The 11,510-nt window shown below is 35.3% G+C and overlaps 1 pseudogene; it reads left to right on the forward strand.

The window, feature by feature from the left end:
- Positions 1-2,469: 2,469 nt before the first annotated feature.
- On the forward strand, positions 2,470-3,493 carry LOC125080446 (protein CMSS1-like; annotated as a pseudogene).
- The last annotated feature ends 8,017 nt before the right edge of the window (positions 3,494-11,510 follow it).

An 11,510-nucleotide genomic window follows, 5' to 3' on the forward strand; every position in this document is an offset into this window, starting at 1 on the left:
CTCTGTCAAATAAATAAATAAAATCTTAAAAAAAAAAAGAAAAGAAAAAATGTTAAAACACCAGTTGCGATTAATAGTAATGAACTAGGCACTATTTGTCCAAATTAGTTTTCACATATGTAGCTTCATTCATTAGTTTAATTCATAACATCCACTACTGAGGAATGGTGCACATGGCACTACTTTTTTCTATATCAATACAAATAATGGATTTCTTTTCTACAAAACTTATATTGAAAAGTTTTGGGGGTTTAAATAAACATAATCTTAAATGCTAAAGACATTCATAAGATCTTTTAAACCTTGGACTCTTAGTTTCCTAACATTTGATTTGCTTTTAGGATTTAAGAGTTGAGTTTTTAAAAACAATTTTGTTTATTTAAATATATGTGATAAGAAACTTAAATGTGTTTCTGGTCATGTTACCTATCTAACAATATAAGATGTAAGTTATTAAATAATTGTTAAATTCAGATATTTTTCCCCTTGAATTAAGCCAGTTTTTTCCACACCTACTTTATAATTAGGCTTTCTTTTTGATACTATTAAATATTTGTTGAGCTCTTACCTTTTGGGAAGGAAAATCTATATAGCCCAGTCTCAAATATTCATATTTCTGTAATCAGTATTTTTAATTATTATTTTTTATTATGTTATATTAGTCACCATATAGTACATCATTACTGTTTGACACAGTGTTCTAAGATTCATTGTTTACATATAATACCCAATGTTCCATGTAACACATGCTGTCCTTAATACCCATCACTGGGCCAACTCATCCCCCTTCCCTCCCCTCTAAAACCCTCAGTTTGTTTCTCAGAGTCCACAGTCTCTCATGGTTCATCTCCCCCTCTGATTTGTGCCCTTTCATTTTTCCCTTCCTTCTCCTAATGAACTCCATGCTATTCCTTATGTTCCACAAGTAAGCAAAATCATATGATAACGTTCTCTGCTTGACTTATTTCACTCAGCATAATCTCCTCCAGTGTCACCCATGTTGATAGAAAAGTTGGGTATTCATCATTTTTGATGGCTGAGTGATTCCATTGTATATATGGACCACATTTATGCATTCTTCTGTTGAAAGACATCTCGGCTCTTTCTTTTAAACAAATTTCTAATGGGCAGTGATCATTCTCCTTCAATTCTACTACCAGAATGAAAAAGCAGTCAAAATCCTGGACAAAGTATGTTTTATCTTGAAACAAAGTATATTTTATCAGTCAAATTAGTTTACATTAACTTTTAAAGGGTTAGTTAAAAAAGGTGAGTTTGAATAGGCCTGTTAGAAAAGCACAAGGTTGCCTTTTATTGAGAACTTATTTAAAAAAATTGGAAATATTGTCATTATTTACCTAGAAGGGAATAGAAAGCAAATGACAAATGTAATGATGAAGGCTACACAATGGCTATGATTACAATGGAAATCGATGAAGTCTAATTTATTTTGTATCATACTATAAGGCCAGGGAGCATGCTGAAGAAGAACACAATAAATTAGAAGTAGATACTAACTTTTTTTAATACACAAGTGCGAGATAACCAAATAGTGATTGAAGAGGAAAAAAAAAAACAAAACAGTTGGAACTCAAACATTGTTAAATGGCTAACACTAAAAATCTTTGAAACACACTGTGGAAAGAATTTCTTTTCAGTTAATTGTTTGCATACAATCAGATAAGAAGTATAATAAAGAATGTTTGCTTGGCATTTAGAAGGCCACTCTAAGTTGATAGTCTAAATGAAGACTTCTAAATTTGGAGGAAATTATTCTAAATTAATTCAAGAAAGAGTTCGCAGGGTTTGGTTTTTGACAGTCATGAAAGAATTCTGGTGCACCTGCTTAGGAACATTTTCCCCTTGTATAAAGGTGTCTGCTATTTAGCTTAGTTTGTGGTAAGTAATTTGCATAACTCCATAATGTAGCTGTCAGATTCTTTTTTTCTTCTTTTAGCATTATAATGCTAATAGAGAAGTGAAAAACAAATTAAAAAAACTATTTAGGACCAGCACCACTACACTTAATATCTGTATACTCTCTGTGATAGATATAATGTCAGCTTTTCTATGGTAATGCTTTCATTATCTTAGTTTCTGGGCACTAGTACTACACAGTATTTGGAGAGGACAACAATATTTTACTAATGGAAGGTAGATATTTTGTAAGGTGCGACGCAGTCTCCTTTCATTTAAATGGGTAGGAGTGGATTGTGGATAAATAATTGAATTAATATTTGAAAACTTACGGGGAATCATTTGCCAATTACTTCCTCGATGTTTTTTTTACCTAAAAGTCTCCTACTAAAATGTTGCAGTTAAATTGAAACTGTGGTCAGAGGCGACCTCATCTGAGGAGAGGCTCCTTGTGCTGGCTGCCAATGCTGGCCTCTGGGCTTGAAGGCAGGGAGAATACCTGCCATTGTCCACTTTCCTTTGGTGGTCTGCTCACAATAGTCCCGCCTGGAGATGGCAGATGATCTTGTAGATGAGTGGCGGGAGAACCAGCCTGTAGGAGCAGCTGGCAGCTCAGAAGCATCAGATAGTGAAGGGGGAGGAGGTCCAAAAATAATGCAGCAGGATACAGCTTCAGCTCCTGCAGTGTCAAGGAGAACCAACAGCCTAAAAATGTTTCTTGATACAATCAAAGGAAACAAAAGAAGATGACACCAGAACAAGGAGGAAAAGAAGAAATTACTGATGTTCTTGCAAAATCAGAGCCCAAACCAGGGACCCCTGAAGACCTGTAGAAATTTATGAAGGATTATTACAGCAGCCAATCGCCCAGTGATTGAATTAGAAGAACTTAACCTATCACATTCCTGTTTGCTCAAGGCCAATGATTTGACTCATAGTCTTTCATCATACCTAAAAGAAATCTGCCCTAAGTGGGTAAGTCTTCAGAAAAACCATAATGAGAAGAAATTGGTCCTGATGCTGATCATATGCAGCTCTGCTCTCTGGGCCTTGGAGCTCATTAGGATTCAGAGGAGATAGCAAAGTTATGAAATTATTTGCAAAACACAGAAAAATCCAGGAGCAGGTAAAGTTGCTGGAGAAGTATATGGTGCACCTGGGTGTAGGAACACCAGGGAGAATTAAAGAACTCACTAAACAAGATGGCCTTAATTTGAACCTCTTAAAGTTTCTGGTTTTTTACTAGAACTGGAGAGGAGTTGATGGACATTCTCGAGGTAAGAAAAGAGGTGTTTTTTTTTTTTTTAAGATTTTATTTATTTATTCAACAGAGAGAGAGAGATCACAAGTAGGCAGAGAGGCAGGCAGAGAGAGAGAGGAGGAAGCAGCCTCCCCGCTGTGCAGAGAGCCCAACGTGGGGCTCGATTCCAGGACCCTGAGATCATGACCTGAGCCGAAGGCAGAGTCCCAACCCACTGAGCCACCCAGGCGCCCCAGAAAGGAGGTTTTTGAACTTCTAGGAATGGGAGTCCTCAGTCTGTGCAAGTTTGAGTCTTTGAAGGGGGACCTTTTCTAAGTCTGGGTCCTAATGAAAATTCCTGTTTTTATGGTGGCATTTGCATCTAGTTTAATAGCTCTGGAATATTGCAAGGACTCAGTAAGTACCAACTATTTTATTATGTTAACTGCTTCACCAGATGAATCACTAGACTTTTTTGGTGGAGATTCTTTGACAAAAATGAAGCCATCCTTTGCCAATTTCTCTGTATAATATAGTATCACCAGCTTAAAAAAAATAAAGTGAAAGTGTAATATGGAAATATTGACACAAAAATAGCTTATCAACAATTTAAACTATTTATAATTTCTGATATAGGGATAAAAACTCTCAAATCATTCATCTCAAAGGTACAAGCCTGTCAGGGCCTTTTGGATACTCATCATTTTGAGGAAGTGTTAGTGATGCTAAATAGAAGTTTGTCTTTCATAAATATAAAATTTATTCACATTCAAAGCAATATATAGTTAGAAGTAAGAATATTTCCAAAGGATAAATTCAAATCAGGATAAATTCAAATAAACAAAAACAAACATATAAACCAACAAAGTATAAACTTCCTTATTGTTATTTCATCTTATGTTCTAACAAGACACCCTTACATCAAGAGGTTTAGAGCAAGTAGTCACATTATAGCTAAATAGTTTCTGGGGCCTCTAATCAGAAATTGGTTTTTTTGCACATTTATTTTTCTTGTTTAAAATACAGTTCTGTCTACAAAGGACGACAAGTTGTGTCTATAAATATGTTAGAATGATGTCAGGAGACAGCCACATTATTAATGAATTCTATTAAATGTCAAGAGAAATGTGAGGCAGCACAATTCAAAAGCAATTTTTAAGAGTATCTGAAATAGGCCACTTTCCTTCCCATTGGCAAAGAAGATGTTAGCGTGCTGGAAAAAAAAGTGAAAATTTTAAAGGAGAAAAAAAATATATATATAGCTGTTAACAAGAGCAAGTATGCAGTCAGGATGAGGGGGAGCCCCTGAATGATAACGGCTTATCAAATAAAGGCCCTCAACATAAAGATATACTTAAGTTGTTAGTTTACTTCAAACTGGAAAAGACGTTTATTTATTTATTTATTTATTTTAATATTTTATTTATTTATTTGACAGAGAGAGAGAGATCACAAGTAGGCAGAGAGGCAGGCAGAGAGAGAGGGGGAAGCAGGCTCCCCGCTGAGCAGAGAGCCCGATGCGGGACTCAATCCCAGGACCCTGAGATCGTGATCTGAGCGGAAGGCAGAGGCTTAACCCACTGAGCCACCCAGGCGCCCCTGGAAAAGAAGTTTAAGATTCTTTTTCTTTGTTTGTTTGTTTTGCCTCTGTATATCTCTCTCACATTCTAACACACACAAATACACACAAGTATGAAGAATAAATTTTTAAAAAGCCCAAGTGCTCATAACAAACATGATAACATTCAAGGCATCTCTAGGTGTTCATATGGGGGGATGGATTGGGTGGCTAGAAATAAACGATTTTCTTCCAGTGTCTTTTGAAAAAAATATTTATTTCAGGTAAATTTTATGTATGGCAGTATCTACAGATATTAGGAATAAAATTTCATGAGTTTTGAAAAATATGAATATATCCTATAGTCAAGTTATAGAATATTTCCTTCATACCATAAATTTATCTCATATTTCCTTTAGGTGAGTCTGTCCCTCATATAAGCTATCACTCTTCTGATTTCTGTTAGAAGTTTCTACCAGGAATTCATAGAGAAAGCTTGTCCCGTGAAAATCAGACAATAAGACAAAGTGGCACTGGCTTATGGACAGTCCCAGTGAGATCTCTTGATATTATCAGGTGCTAGGGACAACTTGAACTTTTCCTGGCTTTTTCTTGGTTGAGGCCTGGAAACATGCCTGACTGTCCACTGCACACTCAATAGGACAGATTGTCATGAATGATGCTAATGATATAGTGTACTGACAATTTTGCTGTCATGTAAGCCATCACAACTTTTGGTCCTGTACCCATAAGTTAAACAAAATGATGAATAAGCAATAGCAGGAACACAGCACTAACATGTGGGCCCTAGGAGACAAGAGAGAGACAGAGACAAAGGGAGAGAAAGAGAATGAGAATGAATTTGAGAATTTCATATATTATCAGAATAACCCAATTATCAAAAGGTAGAATTCAATACAATGACATTTTGGAAGGGAACTAATAACAATATGAGCAAAAATTAACCCACATAAAAAGAATTGATTTTTGAATTTAAACACCCAGTAGATAAAATGATGAGGATATCCAGTCTTGAAATTTGAATATGTGGTCAGGAGGAGGTGAGAGAAGTATATCAAAATACAGAGCAAAAACAGCTGATGGAAACTGTGCGGGGAAAAAAAAAAAAAAAAAGAATTGGAAGACCCAGAAGAATTAATCTGAAAATAACTTACTACCAGGAGGAGAAATAGGAATAGTTGAGTTTGAGACACTTGTTAAAATATAACTGTGGATATAGTTAGATAATACACTCTATTTTTATAAATAAAAATTTAACAGACTGGAGAAAGCAAATAGAAAATCTGTACTAAGTTTTAGGCAAGACTGACTAGAAAAACAATATAAAAGCATATCCTAAAATAATGTTAGACTAGAAGAATAAACAGAAATCATGTTAGTTCCCACAACAAAATAAAACAACTTAAAAGGAGAAGAAAGGAATCAGGCAGGTGTCGTAGTTTTCATCTCTATCACATATAGATTATTGAAAAGATAATAATCAAATACCAGCCAAGATAACATTCAGCCGTTAGGGGCAAACATATATATTTGCTGGTATACAAGCATCTAGAGACTATATCACATGAATATCCAATATGAGAGGAAAGCTCTCAAAAAAAAAAAAAAAAAGTGTCTCACCAAGCAGAAAATGAGTTAGAACACAGATCTCGATATAGGAATAAAGAAATGAGTGAAGGAAAAAATTATGAGTCCTTGTAAATTCACCCATGCAAAATACAGAATTGAGAATTAAGATCTTATGCAAAATCATTATATAATTCTCATTTTACCAGTTAGGATGAAGCAGTGAAGAAATAAATCCTCTTGGTGTTTGACGCTATTATTATCATATAATAGTTCTTATATAATAGTAGGGAAATAAAAATTGTAGTCTCATTAAAGGGAAAATAAGTTAAACCAGTGACAGTCCTGTTGTACACTACACAAGGATATTGCATCTAAGAGGTCAACCTTTATATGGTAGATGGGCATGCACCTTATTACAAATTATAATTAGTAGATGTAATTAAATTTAACAGATGTAATTAAAGTTATTCTAACAAAATCTTTGTATATGGTCCTTTTGCAATGGATGGAGGTATAGTGTCTTGAGGAAACAAACATCTTTCTATCAACAGAAAGGGGCCGAATGAACTCAGTGGCATTCCTGTTTTCGTGTTGCAAAAAACTGAGGTATCTGGGGAGCTTTACAGAAATTCCTGAAACTTTCTTGTCCTCTGAAAACTTTTCAATGATGCTTGATTCTCTTGTCCTTTCCACAGTTTTGTTAAGTAACTAATTCTTTGCATTAATGCGTTCTTGCCTGAGAATGTCTTAGTGTAATGTTATGTCTGACTGATGCAATAATGTTGAGAATCTTCATAATCCTTGTTCATATCTTTAATTACCTGTTTTTATTGCTCATATTACTGTTTTGTGCATGGCATGATGTTATATAATTTTACATATTATACAATTCCCATTACAGACCTGAGTGATGGACATTATATTCACTAATTTTAGGGGTGAGAAAGTATGGATCAAAAACATTAAGTAAATTTCCAAAACACACTGGTAAAGTCATGAGCCAGGATTTGAACCTTATAGTTTTTGGACCTGAGATTCTTTACCCTTTAAATATCTCTTGTTTCTTCTTATCAGTAATTTCAATTATAAAAGATTGATTTTTTCACTTTTTTTTTTCTTAAACCTCATTAAGATCATTCACATTTAAGATCATTTTTTTCCTGAGCAATATTGTTTGTGTAAACTTGTATTGCTAAAATGGTCTATTCCAAGTTCTTTTAGATAATCCTTATGTAACCTAATAAAACCACTAATTTTCTTGGTATATTGGCTGTGGTGAAACTTGCACTAATAGCGTTAGGCAATTAACACCTTTTTAGCATAACATATTGTGAATTGAGCTATAGTGACAAGAAGACATGGTAACAAAATAATTAGCAGATTGAAATTGATTCTTGCTCAATAAATATTTAAGAGGAAATAAAATTTAGCTCTGAAAAAACTGAAATGGCTTGATGTTCAACCAAATGAAATACTGCAGGTATATTAGCGGGAAGTAGTAGGGACTTATTTGCATGACTAACGAAAGTCAGGTTTCCTTTGACAGTAGGTCACAAGTCGAGATGGTTCTTTAAAGGACATAGACTTATTAAAGTTTCCTAAAAGTCTTAATATTTTTATTGGGAGTCTTTGGTGACAAGGAACAGAAATCCAATTCAAAAAATCTTCATCAAAAGAAAAAAAATTTCAAAAAGAGGAATTTATTGACTTCTTTAAGATGTCTAAGGGTCATGCAATTATTAACCACATTGATTAGCCACAAGGACTCCTCATATTTTAGTATGTTGTCTTTCTCCATAGTTTGATTCTGCTACCAATTGTGCTACTGACTTCATTTTTCAGTTTCTCTATGTAGTAACAAAGAAGGTTTCTGACTCTTCAATGTACCTCTTGCTATGGTCTGAATGTTTATGTCTTCCCCAAATTCATATATTGAATTTACCTAACCCCCAAGGTATTCTTAAGAGGTGGATCCTTGGAGAGCTACTGGGTCATCAGAGCAGAGCCCTCATGAATGTTATCATTACCCTTATAAAAGCTCCCTTGAAAAAATGCCTTTTAAGAACCAGGAAGTCACCCTCACCAAACATAGAACCTCACTGTTCAGTGCCCCAAGCTCTGACTTCCAGACTCCAGAAATGTGAGAGGGAAATTTCAACATTTACAAGTCATTTACAAGTCCTCAGGCTGTTAGAGAAGCCTGGGCTATTCTGTTATAGCACCCTGAATAGACTGAGACACCTTTTTTTCTCCCTTCATCTCCCATTTCCTGACCTAACTTAGTAGTCATAGTAAAGAAGATCAACTTTCTTCCCATACATGCACATATCTATTCTGAGTAATTACATATGATTTTAAACAAATGTGTTTAATGAACATTTATGTATTATTTACACACTATACTCTGAGTGCTCCTCTAAGTGTTAAAAATATTAGCTCATTAGTCCTCTAAAAAAAAAAACTCCAGGAAGGACATACTATTACTATCTCTCCTTTACCCATGAGGGAGCTGAGACGCAGAGAGATTAAAGTCACATATTTAATAAGTGACAGAGCCAGGATTAGACCACAGCAGTCTGATTCTAATAAATATGCTATATTGATTCTCCATGGGAGCAACAAAAAATGTTGCCAGGGTAAAAAGACGTTCTTCTAATTAGGTCACTATTAGATAGGGCTAATATCTGAGATAGGGGAAGGGTCACTTTTGGCATTAAAGAAAAATGAGTTTTTTTCCTAGGAAAAAAAAGCTGTACATGTATATGAGAGAGATACATAAAGAATTTTTTATACATAACAAAGTCTAATTAATGAGTGTAATAGTCAAAGTAAGCACATTTTTATGGTCTTGAGATTATAATGGAAGATAATCAAGCTTAGTGACTTGGTCTTTATATGCTAATAATTTAATTTACATATGATTATGATGTCAGATAAATAGAAAACTTAACCCAAGGGAGAAACTATTGTTGTTGTTGTTGTTGTTGTTTTAAGAGTTTATTTATTTATTTGACAGAGACACAGGGAGAGAGAGAACACAAGCAGGGGGAGTGGGAGAGGGAGAAGCAGGCTCACTGCGGAGCAAGGAGCCAGATGTGGGGCTTGACCTGAGCCAAAGGCAGAGGCTGAATGACTGAACCACCCAGGCACTCCTTGTTTTGTTTTTTAAGTAAGCTCTACACCAAACATGGGGCTTGAACTCCCAACTCTGAGATCAAGAGCCACATGCTCTACAGATTGAGACAGCCAGGCATGACAAAAACTACTCTGTGTCTTAGTGATGTTCTTTAGTCCATTTAATCACAAATCTCACAGTCTTTGACTTTTTTCCTAAGCCAATAGTCAAAGACAGCTTTCACTAATAAAACATGAGAGAACTAGTTCTGTTCTGATAAAGTCCGCCATGAACTATTTTAAATAAGATGGGTTATTACTTTAATATGATTATTTTACTTAAATTATAAAAAGTGAGCTGCCATAGTAAAAATCTTTGTACATTACAAAAAATTCCGTAGCTTAGTGTCTTTTTCTAAACTGCCTAGAATGTGGGGCGCCTGGGTGGCCAGTGGGTTAAGCCGCTGCCTTCGGCTCCGGTCATGATCTCAGGGTCCTGGGATCGAGTCCCGCATCGGGCTCTCCGCTCAGCGGGAGGCCTGCTTCCCTCTCTCTCTCTGCCTGCCTCTCTGTCTACTTGTGATCTCTCTCTGTCAAATAAATAAATAAAATCTTTAAAAAAAAATAAATAAACTGCCTAGAATGTTTTCATCCTTTGCCCTATTTCATCAGCTCCCTGTATCCCTTTGCAGGGATGTTCCTGCCACTTTTTGGGTGAAGGTGATGATGTGTGCATTCTGGGTATTTATGCATGGATTATGCACCCTGGTGCACAGTCCCATGAGGGCATGTCCCTAAAAAGTGCTCCTGGTTCTCTCCCTAAATCCTGCCTTTCCTGTCTATGCCACAGTCTGGGTCTCAGTATTGGGTGGAGAAAATGAAGGCTATGTTTCATCCTTTACAAACTGTTCCTGGAGAGTATATACTAAAGATTGTAATGATCAATTTTCTGTCTTCAAAGCTGTAAAGGTTAGTTGGTATATGGCTTCATTTTGAATATTTAATTTTTGTATGTTTTGAGGATCCATAAAAATAAAATCATGAATTATTTCCTTCCTGGATTATTAAAGAAGCTCTCTTTGAGTAAGTGAATAGTGAAGGATACATAAAAGGTGAGCATTATATTGTAAGTAGAATAATTCAAATTATTCTTATAAAAATTATAGAAATTAACAGTATTTTATAATCAGATTGACCTAAATTAATATCCATAAGGTCCTCAGTTTTCTGCAAAGCGGGGATAATAATACTTATATTCTCATACTTGAGGATTAAGTAAAAGCTTTAGATACCAATCACATAGCAAACAGTAGTGATGTAGTAGCTAATTAGTAAATGACAATTATTTTTATTGTCTTTACAATCATGGTATAAAACCTTGTTGGCAGGCACTCCATCTTCCTGTTTAGTGTTTACTCACATAGTGTACTCCTCTAACGTTTTCATATCTTCTTCCGTTTTGATGAACTGGACTATCTTCTAAACATATTAGGGTTATCTCTCCCTTACATTCATTTTTTTCTATCACTTATGTCTCAAAGGCCCATTCTCCACCTTCCTGTCTCTTGAAGCCCTCCATTCTTAGTAGTTTAACTCCAAATTGTCTCTTTCATGGGGTCTTCACCAGCTCTCCCTGATTTTAATTTCTTTATGTTACCATTGTATTTTGCTTGTAATGATATTGTATTAGTAAAGGTTCTTCAGAGAAATAGAGTCCCATAGGAGATTTTATATATATATACACATATATATATATATTTATATATTTATATTTATATTTTAATTAATGAGTCTATCAATTGATTTGTTGACTTATATGACTTATATGATTATGGAAGCTGAAAAGTCATGTGCAAGGTGGGAGACCTGGCAAGCCGATGGTGTAATTCAATCTGACTTCAGAGGTTTGAGGACCAGTGTAGCTGATGGTGGAAATCCTGGTCTGAAACTAGGAGACCGTCAATGTCCCAGCTCAATCATTCAGGCAGGGAGGCCCAATTCCCCCTTCCTTCAAATTTGTTTCATTTAGGTCCTCAGCGGATTGGCGGGTGTCCACCCACTCTGGAGAGGGCCATCTGCTATACTGAGCCC

This window comes from Lutra lutra, chromosome 1 (assembly GCF_902655055.1).
Source record: "Lutra lutra chromosome 1, mLutLut1.2, whole genome shotgun sequence".
Classification (NCBI taxonomy): Eukaryota; Metazoa; Chordata; class Mammalia; order Carnivora; family Mustelidae; genus Lutra; species Lutra lutra.